Raw genomic sequence first — 20842 nt, forward strand, 5'->3', positions numbered from 1 at the left:
ATATATCTATTAATATATTAGTTTCACCTTTTAAGTTGAATTACTGAAAGTAATGAGCTTTTGCACGATATTCTCATTTTTCGAGTTTCACCTGTATATTAATGGATATTTGTCTTGCTTAGTACAACAACATATTTTATTTTATTATATTATATTTATTGTTTTTATATTTTAAATGTATTTAATTGTTCAGTGAGTTTTCTAAATAAATCCCACAATTAAACTTCTATAACCAGGGAACCATCAAACAAATAGCAGTTTAAATATAATTTGATATCATTGAATTTTTTCAAGCTCAAAAGTGGTTTAACTGTGTGAACATTTAATAAAATAAATATAATAACAAGATACGATAAGATAAAATAATTTTAAGTAATTATTGTCAGATGCCTGATGTCGTTAAAACCCGTAAGACCATTATTATTGATGATTCTAAATAGGTTTTAAAATATACCCCAAATGACACAAAAAAATTTAACACAAAAACGTTGGATTTTATGATTTAAGATTCAATTGAATAATGCTGCATTTCTAAACCTCCTCTTCCTCCTCTTCCTCCTCTGCGTCGACGTGGACCACCACCAGGGGGCGGAGTCTGAGTTTGATGCATTTAATCAGGACGAGGGAGGAAGCAAAAGGCATAAAAAACAACAACTACAATTTCGGTCTCTTTCTCTGTTTGGTGTGTGTGTGTGTGTGTGTAGGGGGGGGCACACAGCTCCCAGTGTTCCCAGGCCGGGGGCACTGGTGAGGGCTTTCCACCTCTGCTGATAATGGCAACCTCGGCTAATTGACCACAGGCATTTCATTTTAGCCGGAGGAGACAGAGCCTCGCTCCCAAAATGTCCCTGGGGGGGGGAAAGGGATGTGTGGATGGGGAGGGGGGGGGGCAGAAGGACCAATAAAAATGGGCAGGATTTCGGTTCGGCGGGGGTGATTGGGGGGGCGTGCAGGACAGAAGTTTTTGGGTCTTGAGCACCTGTCACATGCAGCCTGGGAGCAATGAATGCTATTGATGAGCCGGGCAAGGCCCCCCCCCCCCCCCCCCCTCTGCGCCCCCCCCCCCCACCACCATCCCTCTTCAGGGGATCTCCGGCGCAAAGCCAGGGGGATTGTTGGACACCTGTCAATCAAACAGCAAGAGGGGAACAGTCTGGACTCCCAGAACCCCCCCACCCCCCAAAATACGTTCTCACGGAAAACAGTGAAACAAGAAGATGATCTCACAGCATACGGCCGCCATTGAGGGACGTCCTGCATCCCGCTGTGGATGCGGAAGAGAAACCCAGGCCCTCCGGTTCAGAAGAGTGAAGCTGCTGCTTCATGAGTTTAAAGCTGCATTCTGTGTAGTGACCAGCAGGGGGCGACTCCTGTGCTCCCATAGACGTCTATGAGGAAATGACTCTACTTCTCTCTTTTATTATTATCTTAGTAAACATTGTAAACACGAGTTCATGGTCTCAGTCTCTAGTTTAATTTATTGAACAATGGCCATAAACAGACCATAAATTAGGGGATGGGGCGGGGCTACACGCTGATTGACAGGTCAGTAGTAAAGTCGCAAGATGGCGTCGGCCAAATCGCTGACCTCGTTGCTTCTGAGCAGCAGTAACCAATGTGTGATGTCATGACGACCCCGTCCACCTCTGACCGGTCACTGCACCTGCTGGAAGCAGTGAGCATGAAAATATGTATTCACCATCAGCTTCCTGATGAAGACGCTCTTTGTGTGTCCTCACAGGTGTGTGTGTGTGTGTCTCCGTGTGTGGGGGGGGGAGGGGGGTCTCCACTGGCTGAGCTCCCCATAGGAAATGGCATTAGTTCGGGAGAAGGATGGGACGTCCTGTGAAACCCTGGGCGACCCCTGACCCCCTGTCTGAGAGGACGTGGGAGGGGGGGCGGTTGGAGTGGGGGGGGTTGCTGAGAGGGGAGGCGGTTGGAGTGGGGGGGGGGGGGGGGGGGGGGTTGCTGAGAGGGGAGAAGAAAACGAGAAGGACACCAAGATGATTGAATTTTTGTTTTTAGGGTTCAAGGAGGGGTTTAAGGATTTAGAGAGAAATCAAACCCCCTCTTCTCTCTCCCTTCTCTTTAACCCCCCCCCCCCCCCCCCCCCGCCCCCCCCTCCTTTGCAGCTGTCCATTTTCCCTCAAATTTTTTCTCCATCAGATTTCAGCCTATAATTAGCAGAAAGACCCCGGTGACTCTCCGCACACATGTGAGTGTGTGCCTGGGCAGCCCAGAACTAATGGTCTAAATCCACACTGCCCCCCCCCTCGCCGATCCTCCAGATCGCAAGAGTGACAGGTTCACATGTGGGTGGGGGGGGGGGGGAACTCGAAGGCCTGGACTCTGTTCTCACCGAGGCTGTGGGGCTGTAAAGGGCAAAAAAAAAAAAAAGTGCTCAGCGGCCTCCTCCAGTGGGGGGCATCTTTAAGCCTCCCCCCCCCCACATGGAGTCCGTCCCCTCCTTCTCTCGGCATTCCCACCTGCTGCCTTTAAAGGCCGCTTTCATGGAAGCGGCTTCAGTCCCGGGTGCCGTGGAGGGTACAAAGCGGAGAGAGAGAGCGTTCCCATCGCGTTCGCCCGCTGACCGGAGAGCAAGGTCGCGTCCGCGATGTGAACTCGCCCGGTCGGCCTCCCCAGGAGTCGCCCCCCACACCACCCCAACCCCCGCGGCGCTGTGGTCCAAGCACCTGTCGCCGTTCAGCCTCCTTTGAGCCCCGAACACTTTGAGACATACAAAATGAACTCTTTGCGTTGTCGAGTACGTGTTCTCGGGAGTCTAGACCGTCAAGTATTTAACCTCCTCACATTTAGCCAATTAACAATTTTTTTTTTTCCTTTCCTCGGGCGGAGCGGCGGCCATGTTGCTACGGTGGCCCCGAAGGGACAAACCAGACAAACGCAGACTCTAGGTTCTGCTGTTTTGATCTTAATCTGAAAACTTGCTGGTAAAAAAATCATTTTAACCTGGTTAGAGTCCAGAAAAGAATGAATTTTTTTTCTGAAGCCCCATCACGTCTGCGATGAAACGCCGCTCGGGAATCCCAGAGTCAGCTCATTCCCGATGGAGGCAGGAGAAGGTCCTGAAATCCAAGCGTAACTATTTCCAGTCTGATCCCCCAGCGTAATCAGCGTGCAAAATGAGACAAATGCGGCCTCGTATTTTTCGGACGCAGCGATCTTTCCGCCGAAAGGCGACACTCATCCCAGAGTAAACCGCGTCGTTAAAGGTCTTACCGAGTGCTTCTTGTCCCCCCCCCCTTCCTCACACTTCATTTGGGCATTACTCTAGTTTACAGAGGCTTTCTGTGGTTATGGTGGATTTGTGTGGTTTATCAAGTTTTCCTGGATTTTCTCCCTTAAACCCACAACACTAAATCACACATTTGTCTAAACAGATGCCCCCCCCCCCCCCCCCCCCCCCCCCGAGGCCCTGTGACGGGCAACGTGGGCTCAGCACCTTTCCACTCGGTGACGACGCTTCAGCCGCACAACGATTCACCCGAAGACCGTTAACCTTAAAACACAAAACTTAACTGAGGCTAGCGCCACCAAGTAAGGAGGGAGAGGGGGGGGGCGGGGGGGGGGGCATCGAAGTCGCATCAGCTTGATTGACATGTTCATGTGGGGCGATCTTCACCGTGGCAACATAACTTTGGTTGCTGGGAACAACACCAGCAGATGGATGGAGTGTCTTGTTTTCCACGCTGACCGACAGTAAGAGATGGTATCTGCTGGTGTGTGTGTGTGTGTGTGTGTGTGTGTGTGTGTGTGTGTGTGTGGCCGGCCGGCGTCTATCTATACGAGCGTGGTTACGTGTTGGGATCTTGATTCTCCATGCCCTCAGTTTTGGCAAGGGTAAAAAGTATTAGATTCGGGGAGGAGGGTGGGTGAGGGGGGCAAATAATTAACTGACATCAGCTGGTGAGGTCCGGGCAGAAGGTTGCTACTACAAATATAGACGTTTTTTTTTTTCCTTCCCCAATAAATCGTGGCCGGCGTGGGCAGAGGCCTCGGGATTGACAGAAAACACTGCACGGCATCCACCGCGGCGCTGATTAATGTGACAGAGAGGACGCGGAAATAGAAGATCAAACAGGGGGGGGGGGGGGACAACAGCACAAGCCCACCAGAGGAGATAGGAGCCAGGTGCCCGCGGCTACTGCGTTTTTACTCTACCTGAAGAAAACCTGATCAATATCATCTTTCATCTAATAGATCAGCTTACAAACTTATTTAGTGGAAACATAATGTATTTCTCTGGCTTTTATTGTGAAAGGTCAAAAAGGCAATTTTTCTTAAATAATGTGACTGACTTATACATAAACTGACTTATACAGAACTAGTGATTAATTGCATAATTCTACTGTGATGGACCCTTTAAAACCATTTTATAATATTGTAATATGCAAATGTATTTCCGACTTGGATCAGTGCACATTCAGTGGTGTGAGCTCCGGCGACTCGCCCGTGAAGACAGTAAACACCTCCGTGCATCAGGGTGTTGAGAGACAATACTGAGGTGTGCAGCTGGTAACAGGGTGACACATGTGGGGGAGAAGAGACCCCCGGTATCCCACCACCCAGATGTATCCGCGACGAACTGCTTGGCGCAACGGCATCCGCCGCGTCGTAAAGTTGTCACCTTTTTCCCAAAGGCCACGCGGCGCCGTTAGGAGAGGAGCCCGCCGGCGCCACGGCGAATACTTTGGCAGCCGTGATTAATGAAGAAGCTGATGATGTTTCTGCTCTTTATTGACCTGTCGGTTCGTATGAAGGACTCCCCACGTGAACACGGCAGGGGTCGAGTCCCTGGAAGGACCAGCATGCCGGCTATCTAGAGGTGCTAGCGCTGTTAGCGCCCTTAGCGCCGTTAGCGGTGTTATCGTGTTAGAGGACCCACACGGAGCACCAAAGCCTTTCAAAGCCGTGTTGACCAGTAGAAACTAATTAAAATACAGTTTACCGTCACATTTTCACAAAAGCGAAAGTGATCTGGAGATTTCTAATCAGAGGGGGGCTAGTCGCGTTAGCCGCACACGTGCCAATGGCTAACATGCGAAGTCTCCATTTGGCTGAATCATGAGTAGAATCTTGTAAAGTGACATTTTTGGTGAGAAATCTTTCACAGCAATGATAAAATGGAGAGTAGAACTTGTTTGTATCTCTGAGTTTGCTAACCTGCAGCACCCTTAGTGTGCAAGGAGCCATTACAGGAGAGAACTAGTCGTATGAAAGATGTACCTTTGAGCTGAATCAGCCTGGATGAATTAGGATCACAGTTGGATATGGATATATACTTGTTCTGGTGGCTGCGTATGCTCACAACTACTGGAATCACGACTAAGCGTTTTGTGATCGTATCAACTCAAGGTCTTTTCTGTTCCGCTTCAGAAATACATCCATCATTCAGGCCGCTTCCTGCTGGGCTTGTTTTCTCTTAAAACTAAGAAAAGTTCTTACAATTTATTTTTAAAAAGTCTACTTCGTAAGGGACCAAATGCTGTCTCACACTCACACACACACACACAACCAACCACACACTATGGATAAGCGCACAAGTTCACAAACAGGTTACGCTCTGTAAACAAGGTACAAATCCTGACAACTTTGCACACAAAGTTGAGCTGGATTTCAGCCTCCAAAGTAAACCGAGGCTCTGTGCCGGAGCTCCGTCTCCACAAAGGGCCACTGTAGTTATCACCTTAAGTGTGAACCGACTGCTCTCTGCGCCTTTTCATAAACAATGTGGACGGCCAAGAAAAACATCATAATTCCACTTATTGACTTTGAAAAAGATGAAATCTCTGGCGCTGGATATCTCTGGGTGTATCTTTAGGTCGAAACAGGGTGAACCTCTACACCTCCTCCCACAAACCCAGAACTTTCTGGTTCCTCGGGGCTTTTTTTATTTGACTTTCTCATTCCTCTACTGGGGCTCACTGAGATTGAAGAGTTTGGGGGGGGGGGGCTGGCTTGTGACCAGGTTAAAATCCCCCAGAGCAGTGAATCTGAGACGAGCAGTAAGAAATGAGTTTCAGCTTAAATGCTGTTCTCACTCGTTTCCTTTGTTCGCTCTGGTGGAGGACAACGGCCCAAACGCCTTCAGCGACGTTGCAGCGCTTCATTTGTAACTTAAGTCGAGGGAACAGGTGTATTTTCACTTAAAATATTTGTCAAGCGCAGCTGTAAGATTAGAGGGAAAGCAAGGTCACAACAGGTCACAGCTCTAAGTGATGTCACACCTCAACAGATTCAGCAACAACCGGCGTCGAAAACTGCTCAATCAACTCCGGTAGTTGTCACGCAAAGGTGTTTCCAGTGGAGTTAAACTCCCGGTGGAGAAGCACTCAACTCTACGTTGAATGCACCGATTAAAGGATTTTAATTTCCACTGCCAGCTGTATTACCATGCAGGCTTTCTATTTATACGTGTGTGTGTGTGTATTGTGCGTTTGCCCTGTACCTTGCGGTCTAACTATATCCCCATCTGGCTGAACAGGTGCAACCTTAAACGCAGCCCAAGCGCTCTGGAAATGTATCCCCATAAATCAATTTAGATATAATTACAGGCAACGTTATTCGTCAGTCAGCATGGGTTCGCGTTGTGTCGTCTGAAATGATTAGCATAGCGAGCTATTTCCACTGATGGAACGATCATATCCTGAAACCGCTTTGGTGTCTCTCTCTCTTTTATCTCGAGTCAAACACCAATCAGCGCTGAGCCGACTTTTCACTCACGTTCAGAGTTATCATCGGGGGGGGGGTTACAACGTGCTAACGCACGCCGATCACCGCGCACAGCCAAGTTCTGACATTTGTAGGACGCTGAACCGAGCATTTGAACCCTTGTTGACCCTTTGAAAACCAAAGGGTCCAACATTTGGATTGTCATCAAATATGTTGTTCACACTGTGACCGCATGATGTTGGATTTAGAGAGATATCGCCCAACTCAATAATGTGAGATACTCAATGTGAGATAGTTCTACCTAAGCTAGCACCAGGCCAGTGTTGCCAAGTCATTTGGATGTGTACAATTATTTAGCCTTTTGATAAATCATTCCAAAAACCCTGAAGGTAAAATTCAATTCGACATATCAAAACAGGCATAAGAATAACAAAACGATTTAGAAAATAGAAAAAACTTAATGAAATATTAGGAACCAGATGAAGTAGAAGAAGTACAGAAATGCCTGTGAGACAGAAATGTACTACTGCATTCTGCAACATGAAGTCACATGATTAGAAAATCAGCATGTTTTCAGGAGCATTAAGTGGAACCAAACCCATCAGGAGCTGTCTGACTGGACAGAGAGCGTCATGGCTCGGATTGCGTGACACGTGGAACCAGGGAAAGTGCTGACTAATTAAAAGCCCGGCTAATTGAAGGCGTCTGAAATAAACATAGCAACTTGGTGACATGTATGAGCAGTGTGAACGTTCAGGCACCCTGACAGGGGGTAGGGGGCTGGGGGGGGGTATAATATCAGTCAGTGTATAATATTACATTATATGCACAGATGACTAAATTAAAACCACTAACAGCATGAAGATCCTCACTAGTTGGATCAAATGTCTCCTTGAGCTTCGGTCCCTAAAACCAATCAGAAGTTGCAGCGTAGATCCTGAGGTTCGAACCTATCGTCTCGGTTTATGTTCCTCATCCTTCTTGATCATTTACACCAACACTAAAAAAGGGCCGTTGGCTCAGCACCAAACAACGAAGGCGAATCCACGTAGTGTAGAATGTAGCCGTAGGACGGAGAGTGGAGACCAAAACAGAGACATAAGACAGGTGGACACGTGGAAGGTGACCACGAAGGCTTCAGTTGGTGCAGATCGATGCGACGGCGCTCTGACCCGGTGGAACCTCGGCTGGCCCTGACGATTGAGCAGGTACCCCCCCCCCTGCCCCCCCCCCCCCACACTTGGTGTAACTCTATATCTGCAGCTCGGCCATCGCAGAGGTGATTAAAGCAGATCTGAGCCAACAGAGTGAAACGCAGTCCGCAGGAATGTTCCACTTCACCATCCAGAGCATACCAAGTGGGGATGAGGTGGTCTGTGGGGGGGGGGGGTTAAGTTTCACCGGACCTTCTAACGTAGCAGTCAACAAAACATTTAAGCTCGTAAAAAGTAAGATGGGCGCTGAGTCGGCCAAGATAGTCAGTGGATGTGTGAAGTGTCGTAATATTCATGCACGCATGGACGTGAAATACCGTTGGAGTATTTATTTTGAATTCTTAGTGTTGTTGAATAACGAGCAGTCTGGTGCATCGATACCGCGGGTAAAGATCGGCTTGCTTCAACGATAACTGGAAGGAATTAAAGGCAGCGTACAAGTAATGATCATATATATATATACATATATATAATATTGCGCTCATGTCGTCACCACATTGTTGCTGAATTAAATTAAATTGACCAATTTGGGAAACACAAACCAACAAATCTCACATTTCGTTTTATTTATTTCAATTCTCTAGAGCGTCTGTTTTAGATATAAATTAATAAGAAGACACTTGCTCATCCAGAGATTAATAGTAATAATGAAATCACACCAGCCACGTTTTAATGTTCTGAAGAACATATAATGATGCGTATTGTTATTGCATCACTTCCTGTTTCTCGTTCTATTTAAAAGCCATGTTTTTTTTTCTGTAGACATAATTCCCTCTTTTGTTAACACAAAGCTTTTATTGTGAATTATCCGCAGGAACATGTTGTGCAATATTATATAGTGTTGGTAAGTGAAACCGACTGCCAGCGAGGATCACCTGTCAATCACAGGTTACGGAAGGCTGTGTGGCCCTTAAAGTCCCCCTCTCTTTATTTCTGTCCATACCTTTTACTCTTGTATCTACACTTGGGTACAAGCTCGGTACCCAACAATGCATTCAGTCCCCCCCCCCCCCAAATAAGCGTCGAAATATGTCCCTTAAACCTTTTTAAACTGAATTGTTCCTGCAGCTTATTTGCCCTCTGGATGCTTCCCTGTAGCTTACAATGAGCTAAGTCGGTTAGCGACACAGCATGATGTCACCAGACCCCCCTGATATGGTTCAGTCTTAACACTAAATTAAACAACCACATCGGACAGCCAGTCTGTCAGTAGGTTGAGCAATAAGTGAGCACCTGCTCCTCTCACACACACACACACACACACACACGCGCACACACACACACACACACACACACACACAAACTCACTCACCCGCTCACCTTCATCCCGGGGTCAGTGTCACATTCTTTAGACAGAGACAGATTGCCTGTCACACAGGTGTGCCCCCCTCCCAAACACACACACACATGACTGCCCCTTTGCCCTCGTGGCTGCAGATGAGCTCATGGTGTGTTGTGCATTGTGGAATAACTCATGGGATCCAATGGAAGCTGTTTTACTCTGAATCAGGGCAGGACACTGACTCAGAGGAGTCACCAAAGTCTGCTTTGTCATTTTGTCAACGGTGAGATCTGCCAATGGTGCCTTTGCACATCCGGCTTCCACGTGGTGCTGAGTGGGAGGACGGCATCTGCCTTCCTGTCATTCCCCCATGCAAACATCGCTTTAGTGCCTTGCTCAAGGACACCAACTTTGACATGCGGACAGGAGAAGCCCGGGATTGAACCTTGGGATTAACGACCTGCTCTTTCCACCCTGGCTGCTCTCCTAAAAAGCGCCTCTGGTGACTTCAAGGCGGAGGTCGAATGTAAAACCTGTACCCTATGCAATAAAGTTCTATTTTTAAAGCTCAAGGGCGGCTTTTGGGTGGAATATCACTTAAGGATTACTGTAATTACTGTAACATATATATATATATATATATGTTACAGTTAATTGTTACTCAAGTCAAATATTTGTCAGGTTTTCAATAATTTAGTTGTTATAATGCAAGGTATTTTTTTAAACATCCTCCATGAACTAGTACCTGTAATGAATATCAGGTCATATATTGTCAAATTTCCCCTCAACCGAACCCCACTCTGCGCCCCCCCCCCCCCCCTCTCTCTCTTCTGAACAGTTAATTAGCAAAGAAGACGTCCCGTTGCTGTGAAGAATCAGGGAGTGAAAGGGACCTGATTTATTAAGTTCTAATTGTTGGTGTGGATGGCCCTCCGTCAGGCGGGGGCTGAGGTTACTGACGGACCCCCGCTGAGTGCTAACTTTTGTCAGCTGGCAGATTCATGGTCGGACTGAAAACCTCCCGCTGTGCGGACGAATATTTCTGAAAAGTTGCAAAGTTGTTGGCACCACGCGGATTTCCTCCCCCGGCGTCCCGGAGGGTGCACTGTTTGTTGTTTCTCCACACCCCCAGCAGGCAGGGTGATTAATGACCAAGGGCGGGGGGGAGGGGGGGGGGTTAGCATGAAGGGGGAGGGACCGGAGAAAGAGACAGGAGGACACACAGAGGAGTAGCAAGGTGGGCGTGGGCCTAAAATATACTGCCGGGTGGTGGGGGGGGCATGACACGCTGGAGATAGCAGGAGATTTCAGATGCTCGAAAAAAAAAAAAAGTAATGCTTGTCTGGCCGAGCTATTTGTGGAGCAGAAATTCAGCTCCGGACACATACTGTCACCCGATGATGGATCAGTGGGAGAGGAGCAGATCTCGAGGGGGGGAGGGCAGAGGAGCAGATCTCGAGGGGGGGAGGGCAGGGGGCATCTTGTTGCAACACAGAACGTTTGGAGGGAAAACCCAAACGCTGTCCTTAAAATAACGTTTCTATTGGAATTCAGTTATTTTCAGCTCCTTTGAGTTTTACACGCTCACTTACTGACTAACTCTTCTCCACGTGTTCATGAACGAAATCATCTTGACTCATCACCTCATCAACGCTTCTTTCTTTTCGGATCATATTTAAAGTCAATATCGTGACATTTATCATAAAACAGTAATTGTGATGAAGTGGTTTGAATAATAAAGTACTCTATCATTATTTATTGTATTTGTTGCTTCATTGCAAAGTATGAAACAAAACCAAGAAAGTAGGATGTCCAGCTTCCTCCTCCTCCTCCTCCTCCTCCTCCTCCTCCTCCTTCCTCGTCTTGCCATCGTCGATCAGCTCGACTGGGTTTGGAATAGAGCCAGAGACCCCCTGGGGGCAAAGGTCTGCTCCCCCCTCCTCCCACGCCGGACCGTGCCCTCTGTGATTTATATATCTGCTCACAATTTACAGCTTGTGAAATTCTCTCCGTTAACGGGACAGAGGACCAAAAAGAGCAGTGGGCCTGTCCACTGGGAGCACTGGTGTGTGTGAATGTGGATTCATGTGAGAGCCGATGAGATGAGATTATTTGAAGGTCCTGTGTGTGTGTTCCTGTGTTAAACTGTGCATTTGTGCCCAACATGTGTTCCTACATATGTGTTTTAATGTGTGGATACATATCTGTTTGCATTGTGTTTGTGTGTGTGTGTATTTGTGTGTGTGTGTGTGCGTGTGCGTGTGTGTGTGTGTGTTCCCCAGTCGGCGGAGCACCTGGCGCAGAGGAGAGCTTATAAATTCCCACGATAAGGAGAGGGGAAGTGTCACATAGCTGGGTGTCATTTTTTTAAGATGTGAGGAAATGCCGCCCAGCTTGATCTCCTTTTGAAATACAGAAACGCTGTAAATAGTGATGGAGTCCCCCCCCCCCCCTCCGGTGCCTTAACCTTTATTCATGCTGCAGGAAAGTCGGGACGGGTTCTTACTTTCCTTTATTAGTTAAAGTGATTTCTTAAAATAAACAAAAGCTGCTCTCTGCCGGTCCAAGCTTAAAATATCAAAGGTCCTGTGGTATCGAGAACGGCTTCATAACAAACCAGTGAAGGTGACCTTTGGCTCAATTAAAGTGTGTGTGTGTTTGTGTGTGTGTGTGTGTGGGGGGGGGGGGGGGTCGCGTGGCGAGGCCCGGAGTTCCATCGCCTCGGTACACGTGAGAGCGATGTGCTGCCAAACAACCGCAGACACAAAGCAGCATTAGCATTACTGTGGAGTCCGGTTCCCCTCCATCTGGATGGGGCATCAAGGACGTCTCAGTTTGCCCCGATTGGAGAGCGAGGAACCGTCCGACTATAAGTACAGTTGATGCACGGTTTGTTTTAGACCGGTCCACGTGAGCTGGACGTAGCTTCCAATAATCACTCTGCCGACGTCTCTATTTCCACCAAAAACGTATTTTTCTGATGTTAAACGGTTAACTTTTCATCCCCTTTAGTGTCCATTGTAAAATACAAAAGCACTTTATTTTACGTTGTACTGGTAAATTGATTACTTGTATCTTCTAACGCTAAAACAGAAGATTAGCGCGACGATTTGACAGTGACGTTCGACCAAAGACATCGATCCCAGCATTGACTTTGTATCGTGAAACCAACAATTTCACAGTTATTTCCCAAATGCTGCTTCCTAAAATACCCCCGGCCTCCCTGACATAACTGCACTGCTGACCCCCCCCCCCCCGGTATTGATGACACTCTCCTATTAAAAGAGATGTTGCACACATAATCTCCCCATTAATTGGCTGTCAGGAGAGGCATTCGTTCCCTGGTCCACTGGGGCCTTTCCCTACGTGTAATCTCTCTTTTCAAAGGAGATGGGCTCCATGTAAACGATAGGTTGACATAATCTCCGTTGATTGGGCGACCCGGGGCGAGTTGGTGGATTAAAAAGAGATTAGGGAGTGGTGAGAAGGAAAGCCCACCAGATTATACGGTAACCACCTGAACCTTTAGATTCAGATCTAACGTCCAAATGTTGATATCACAGCATTTTTCAAATCAAGTCAACAATCGAATCGAGCAAAACGGCGGGTTCTAGTAACTTTAGCTTTAGCTACCCTACCACTGGCTTCCTATTTGGAAGAAGGTGAATGTGGTAGGGGTAGCTAGCTACCTGGTGTGTCAGGGATTTCCTTTAATTCTCTTATACAGTCCATGGGTGGGTGCCATACGCAGGCATAGAAAAACATTTAAACCAACGACATCTTCAGCCATGAGACGGCTATAAGTGTTTGTTCTATACTTGCTTCTGCTGTATTTTAGCCATATCATGTTTTTAAACTCAAACAAATGAATCAATTTCTATTTCATGAAACCTTTACGAGATATGAAACAGCAGCCGGTTAAGGCCGACTTCATGCTGGTTGCTTGAGAACTACCTTTAGGTATCGACTAAAAATAGGTGTGAGTCATTTCCCCATGTGACAAAAACCTCACCAAAAAGCGCCATGAATCACAGGGTGATTGTCCCGGCGAGTCGTGGGCGGCGAGGGAATCGATCCCCCCGCAGGGCGAACAAACAAACAAACAAACAGTTTCGCCGAATGTCATCGTCTCCAAGCTGCCCGTTAGGGGTGGCGGTCAAATGGGGGAGGAATGGGAGTGGAAACATCATAAATCAGATGGATTTTAGAATCTGATGACAAACCTAATTCCTGTCTGAAAAGAGCCGACCAAACGCCTCCCTCCCCCTCCGCCGCACAGCCCCCTCCCTCTTGGACTGTCATCGAAGCCGGCCTATAAACATCGCAGCTGTCACCCAAACTCGCCCGGACCGCGAAGGACATGCCAGCGCGTCTCTCACATGCTCCTTCTCCAGGCCAATTCTGGACCGGAGTGGCCAGCAAATTCCACTTTGCATTTTGTCACATTCGGCCAGACTGGGGGCTGGACCAGGGCCCCCCCCCCCCCCCCCCCCCCCCCCCCAACCCAACTGTAAACCACAACCACCTCCACTATTCCCTCTCACGTCTGACCATCTGTTGAAGGGCATTTACTCCTGCGAAATCGCTTCATCCCTCGATCACCCCAGAAACAGGTTGTGAAGCCTTAAACAGGGAAATGTGGATAAGGGGCAGGGGGGGCGGGGGGGGGCAGGTGGGGTTCAGAAGCAGAGTGGTGGTGAGTGGGCGAAAGGGGGGAGTTGGGGGTCAGCGCACTGCGCTAAATGTTGTCACTGCGAAAGGTGAGTAGAGGAGCTTCAGAGGCCATTTTATAGTCAACAAACGCTGTGCCTCCCCCCCCCCCCCATCTGGGGCAGCGGTAACCAGATAGCTGCCATCATGCCTGCTCTGCTACACAACTAAAGCTGGCAACTCACTCGCTGCAGATAAAGAGCAAAAAGACAGAATTATAGAATTACAGTCCTCCGGACCCCACTGCTCCTGTAGCTTTAGCGTATCAGCACCTGGGGGGTCCTCCTGAGTGCTGCCGACAGATGAACACATGAACGTAGCTTTAATTAGATTTGAGTGTTCAAGGCAATGCACAGAGCTCATTTACAAAAGATTCACTATAACCATTTAAGAATTAACACCCAACTCAGAATTTCTTTACAGAATACTAGCGGCTGTCGGCTAATATTTTCGGGATCTCGTATCCATGAGAAGAAGTTAGCAGCTGTTAGCGCTCGGCTAAGCCAAATGTTGCATTACCGGCTCTGCAAGCTGAGTGAATGTGGGATCTTGCAGGTTTGTTGTTGTGAGTGGTAACCATAGCAACAGCACACGCTACTGCTGCAATGCCTGGCTAATACTGTACGACAGCTATTTGCTAACAAGATGAGGATTTAAACAAGTGGATATGGTTTAGGCACAATAATACACTCCAACGGGTGCTCGTTTACAAAATAACTCAACAGTGATTCTGTCACAACGAGACACCTCTGAATACCATCTATTCTCAGTGCGTTTGATTTTGGTTTTATTGTCATCACTCAACACAGCTCAAGGTCTTCATCTACACAAAAAGGTTTGAATCTCCCACCGGATCATGAATGCTGGAACAAGACAGTGCTTTTAAAAGGCTTCACCTTTTTCTGTGATTTAACTGCCACGTTAGCATAGGGTTAAAGATTCAAGTTAGCATAGGGCTAAACCCATGAGTTAGCATGGGGCTAAACGGCTGAGTTAGCATGGGGCTAAACCCATGAGTTAGCATTGGGCTAAACCCATGAGTTAGCATGGGGCTAAACAGCTGAGTTAGCATGGGGCTAAACCCATGAGTTAGCATTGGGCTAAACCCATGAGTTAGCATGGGGCTAAACCCATGAGTTAGCATGGGGCTAAACCCATGAGTTAGCATTGGGCTAAACCCATGAGTTAGCATAGGGCTAAACAGCTGAGTTATAAGACTAAAGTGTCATGTTATCATCAGGCTTTATAGGGCTAAGGAGTCATGTTAGCATTTGGCTAAACCGCTAAGTTAGCATAGGGCTAAACAGCAAAGTTAGCACAGGCAGTGACATGGTCAACATTCAGTACACATGTAAACAACCCTAAGTGGAGTGAATAACATTTTTGTGATTTTTACAACACAAAATTATGTCTATTTGGTCGATAACACACTTTTTGTGGTGCCACAAACTCAAACTCATTAGTCTGAAAATAAACTATTATCGCCTGACAGCAGCGGCAAACCGAACCTCAACACTCTCCGTTGTTTGTTTAAAATTAATTAAAAGATCCAAAGTGCGGCAGGGTTGATGTGTCTGGCCTATCTGCCCTCTGACCTTTCAAAGCGTCCCCCACAAAAACACTTTCTAAATCTTGTTTTGCCAAAGTGGGAACCCATCTGTCACCGCCTTCGGCCACCGTAGCCAAAACAGTGATTCTGCTCGCCGCCGCGGCTAATTGAGACAACAGCAGCGCCGGAGAGAACGAGATAGAGAGAACGAGAGAGAGAGAGAGAGAGAGAGAGAGAGAGAGAGGCAGCATTGTCATTCTCAGGAAGGCGCTCACAGCAACAGTCTTGTAATTGGCTTTAAGTGGATTAAGTGGCAGGCGGCGCTGGCCGGAGACGTGCAGTCCAAAACACAACCTGTTGGCCAGAGTGTGAGGTCTCAATCCGCACAGCTACCCCCCGCGCACACATGTATCTGTATGTACACCTGGATTTGACAACTTTGTACAATGAGCACACACTGTTGTGACTAAACTGTGCATCTTGTCTCCACAACCACTGAGGTGTCCCATAGCAACCGCGCCGTTGCTAGTGAACCGTTGCCATGTCCATGGTCGTTTTAATGCAGGTTTTTAAGCCTTTCAACGCCTCAATAAAAAAAGAAATCTGTTTTTTGTCAAAAAGATAAAGGTGGGAAAGACTGTGTGGAGTCAAAGTAGAGTGTGAGGACCCATTGCAATGAATTCCCCTAAAACCTGTTTATTATCAGTGTATTCCTCATTTCTTAATGAGAAAATGCTTCATTGAGTTTAAAATGCAAATGGGAATATGCTGACCTCTATCGAAACCCAACTAATCAGATGTTCCCTAATTGTAATTAGATTCAGCTTATTGTTTAAATAAAGCTCAAATGTGCCCACTGGCTTCTTAAAGAGTGACTCTGCAATGAAACACAACATACTCAATGAGTATCGAGATTTGTTTGAATTTCTATCATGGAAAACAAAAAGAAGTAGAATAGTTGGAGCTTCAGAGACTTTGTGAACATTGGTGAATGAATGAATGGAGCCTTGCGTTTATGACCCTCGTTCAGCTGTGTTGTGCAAACGTCACAGAGCCGTCCACAATTAAAACCTTCTTTCCACTGGCTCTTTACCCCTGGTTGTAAATTTAACTCGGCATTCCTTTATGGAGCAGGTGTGAGGGATTAAGGGGGGGGGGGGGCTTCATGAACTGTACATGTGACATCTGAACTTGAACTCTGGATGCACACACTGATCTGTGTGAGGCTCAAAAGAGGTACATTACATTACACACCGTAAACGCACACATTAAAAGATATTCTCAGAGGAACCGACAGCACCTGCCGTCTCTACCCAGAAGTGACCTCGTGCCTCCTGAAAACCTTTTACAGTTTCTTTTTAAACGCTCACCAGATGGATGCCGGGTCCCTGCCTGTCCGATACTCCTCCGCATGTTCAGCACTCGCAGAGTTCATGTCTAACTCCACACAGCAGACCGGTTGCTTTATATTGCATATTTGAATATGTTGTCATGGCAACCTGCCACCTGTCAACTCCAAGTGAGGTGCAATTCAGACAGATCATTATTCATTGTACTGCATATTGGTTTAGTCAGATAAACAAATCCCACGGAATTTCGGCAGCGGTCTCGTCGATGCCGAAACACATCAATGAAACAGCAAGGAAAAGTGAAGTCAAAGCTTCATGTGTCCAAGCGTCATTCTGTTAGGTGACCAGCAGGGGGCGACTCCTCTGCTCCCATAGACGTCTATGAGGAAATGACTCTACTTCTCTCTTGATTTATTCCCGCAGTAAACATTGTAAACATGACTTTATGGTCTCAGTCTCTAGTTTCAAGTCTTTTTCAATGCAGCATGATGTTCATTTAGTGAATGATGGTCCATGTAGAGTCCATAAAGCATGTAGATGCATTAGGGCGGGGCTACACACTGATTGACAGGTCCCTAACAGACCATAAAGCATGGAGATGCATTAGGGCGGGGCTTCACACTGATTGACAGGTCCCTAACAGACCATAAAGCATGGAGATGCATTAGGGCGGGGCTTCACACTGATTGACAGGTCCCTAACAGACCATAAAGCATGGAGATGCATTAGGGCGGGGCTTCTGTGAGGCTTACCAGTTGCAGGCAGAGGCCTTCAAGGCTTAATGAGTAAATCTGGGAGCTCCAAGAACAAAAGGTTATGAATTTATATGTGATCATATGAAGACATTCATAGAGATGCATGGCTGCGAGTGACAATCTGGACCAAAACAGAATGTGCTTTTCCAAGAGTTACAGCTCCCATAAGTCCGACACTTCGCTCACCGACGGACTCTCGGAAATGTCACCGTGAAATTTCCACGAACCCGACCCTGGCGTCGGGCCAGCCGGTGCAGGTGAGCGACGTGTGGGAGGGCACAGCTGCCGCCGGCAAACTCGCATTCAGGCACGCAGCGGCCAGGCATGCGTGGCCCCCCGTACATAGATTGATGGTGGAGATGGGGGGGGGGGGGGCGGGGGAGGGGCCCGCTAACAGCACAAAGCGGATTTACAGAGCGCATGCGCGTTGAGCCGAACGCATCCTCGGGTCTGCGGTCTCTACTGGTCGAGATGGGTCGTTAGCGCCAAACTTCAAAAAAGGATTCTCACCAAAAGTACACTTTACACATTACATGTGAACACGTCATGATCACGTTCTAGCAAATACATGCAAGAGCATCATTATTTTGAGGTTTAGTTTGTGAATATGCAGTCAATCTACTTTCCAAAGATAAGATGATGACAATTCTTTTCAATTCAATTCATTCATCCTTTTGGCTTCACTAAATACAAAGCTCTGAAATAAAAATAATAATTCATATATATATATGAGAAAAGGGGGAATTGTGGGGAATGAACTCATAACCTCGTTAACTCAACCCTCCACGGGGGGGGCGGGGGGGATTGGCTTCGATATCCGGGTCCCCGGTAACCGCTGTGATCTCAGAGGACGTGACTGCCAGAACCGGACCTCTCTCATTTGGGCTCGGGGGCTCTGCCCAGCGGGGCGTCTTTGTACTCAGCGGGGCCGGAGGCCGGGGGGGGGGGGGGGGTTGAAGGGGGGTTTATCAGAACCACCTGCCCGGTGCGGTGTCGGCCGTATCTCAAACATCTCTCTTCACCTCTTAGGGAAGAAGGGAAAAGTCGTTTGCAGTGTTTCCTGTTGACCTAAAAAAAGAAACTTATTAAGTCCTTAAACTGCAGGTTAAAATTCTGAGTTTAGGGTTGAACGAGGGGATAAATTAGTTTAATATGATTAAAAATCAATTATTTGGTAGAATTGAGAGAATTGGCTTCTGGAGCGTTTTCCTCTTCATCTTCTCCCCTGCCTCTTCCTGCTGAGGAAGCCTAGACTTTTCTCATTCATCTCCTTACATATTCCTCCCAGCAGCCTCTTGTCTTCCTGGCCACCTCCTTCTTTAAGGTTCTCTCCAGAACTTGGAGACATGCTGCCAACCTTTTACGGCTGCCTCCAGAACTCCAGAGCCTCTGTGCCCTGAAGGAGTTTGTCTTCTTTGGTGCTGATGAGACTAATTGTCCATATGAGGTCCTCCTTCAGAGGGTTCTGCTCTTTAATGAGATCCAAGATGTCAGTGTCTCTCTTCTTCTTCATCCAGCACTCAGCCACTAGTGTTGTCTGTTTCTCTCCTGGTCTTTTTCCTCAGAGAGCTTTTCCATCTCCTCCTTGTGGTCTGAAACCATCCTGCTGTCTTGTTGTTCTCCAGCAGTTTGATAGCCTCCTTAAGACTTTGCACTAATTCGCTCCGTCAGAGCATGTTGGATCAATTGTCAAATAAAACCTTTCTTGCCATGCTTCAGATAATGAAGATCTCGTCCGTGACGGAACCTCGGCCCAATCCCCAGACCTGACATCTCTCCATCAACAGTTCCAAGATGTTCCCGATGAACCCGAGAAGAGAGGGATAAACACAAGAGGGCATCACTTTACCACAAATGTCTTCGTCGTAGCTGAAAACCAAACTGCCCCCCCCCCCCCCCCAACCCGCCCCCCATCCCCGACTCCTCCACCACCCGCCCCCCCCCATTTCCTCTTTTAAGTCCACCAGAGAACGATTCTGGAGTCCGTTAAAATGTCTGAAAAGTGACGGAAGGGAGAGATCCATGGCTGAGACAGGCAGGGGATTATGGGTAAACCCTTGAGTCGGCGTGCTGTCCCTCAGAAGTACCCCCCCCCCCCTCTCCACCACCACCACACCCCCCCCTCCTCCTCCTCTGCTTAAAAACTCCGATCGGTCCAGTTTCACCTGTTGTCTTTTAGTCTCCTCTCTACGCCGTTAATCAACCAACGTGATGGTTGTTTTCTCCGGGGGGAGGTCGTGGGGGGGGGGGGGGGGGGGCGCCGACGCGCTCTGCCTTTCTTTTCCACTCAAGGAGCTGATGGATCGTCTGCGGTATGAAAACAGAACCTGCTGCACATTAAGTCACGCTGCTGCCCGCTTTCACTGAAACATCTCCTCATCTGACCGGGGTAAACCCGCGGTGAAGATGGGCTGTGAGGGGGGGGGAGGGGGGGGTTCAGAGCAAACAGTAACATGAATAATTATCGGAAATAAAGTCCAGATAGACGAAGCGGAGCCAATTATGAAATCATGTGTTTCTCTCCGGCTGCCGGCTCGTAGCTTGAAGTCACAACAGGTGTTTCTAATATGGGCTCTTCATGGACATGTAACCCCCCCCCTTTACTTTTAGTTTTAGCCGCTTGCATGATAGGAAGTGATTGGGTAGGGGGGGGGCTCAGAAGACATGCGTGTAATGGACGCTGATTGCTGCCCCCCCTCACTGAACCCCCTGGGGAGGAGTAGTACTGAATGCCTCGCTCTCCCTGGTCTCTCTAACAGGTGCCGTCCTCTCGTCACTAAACAGAACCAGCAGGGACAACGTGTCTCCTCCACCCGTGATGGATGCGTGGCGTCAGCGTTTGAAGCTCTCGCCTGTGATGTGGTAAGGGGGGCTGCGGGGAGGGGGGGGGGGGGGGGGGCAGATGTTGTATGAGCGGAGGTCGCTCTCTCGGGTGATTAATAATCATGTCGCTCGTTGTTACTGTTGCCTGAAGGCCGTGACCGACCCCACCAGGTCGATCCACCAGGTCTATCCACCAGGTCTATCCATCAGGTCTATCCATCAGGTCGATCCACCAGGTGATCCATCAGGTCTGTCCATCAGGTCGATCCATCAGGTCTATCCATCAGGTCTATCCATCAGGTCTGTCCATCAGGTCGATCCATCAGGTCGATCCACCAGGTCTATCCATCGGGTTGATCCATCAGGTCTGTCCACGAGGTCGATCCATCAGGTCTGTCCAACAGGTCGATCCATCGGGTCGATCCACCAGGTCTATCCACCAGGTCTATCCACCAGGTCTGTCCACC

The sequence above is a fragment of the Pungitius pungitius genome, chromosome 10 (assembly GCF_949316345.1).
Source record: "Pungitius pungitius chromosome 10, fPunPun2.1, whole genome shotgun sequence".
NCBI classification, from domain to species: Eukaryota; Metazoa; Chordata; class Actinopteri; order Perciformes; family Gasterosteidae; genus Pungitius; species Pungitius pungitius.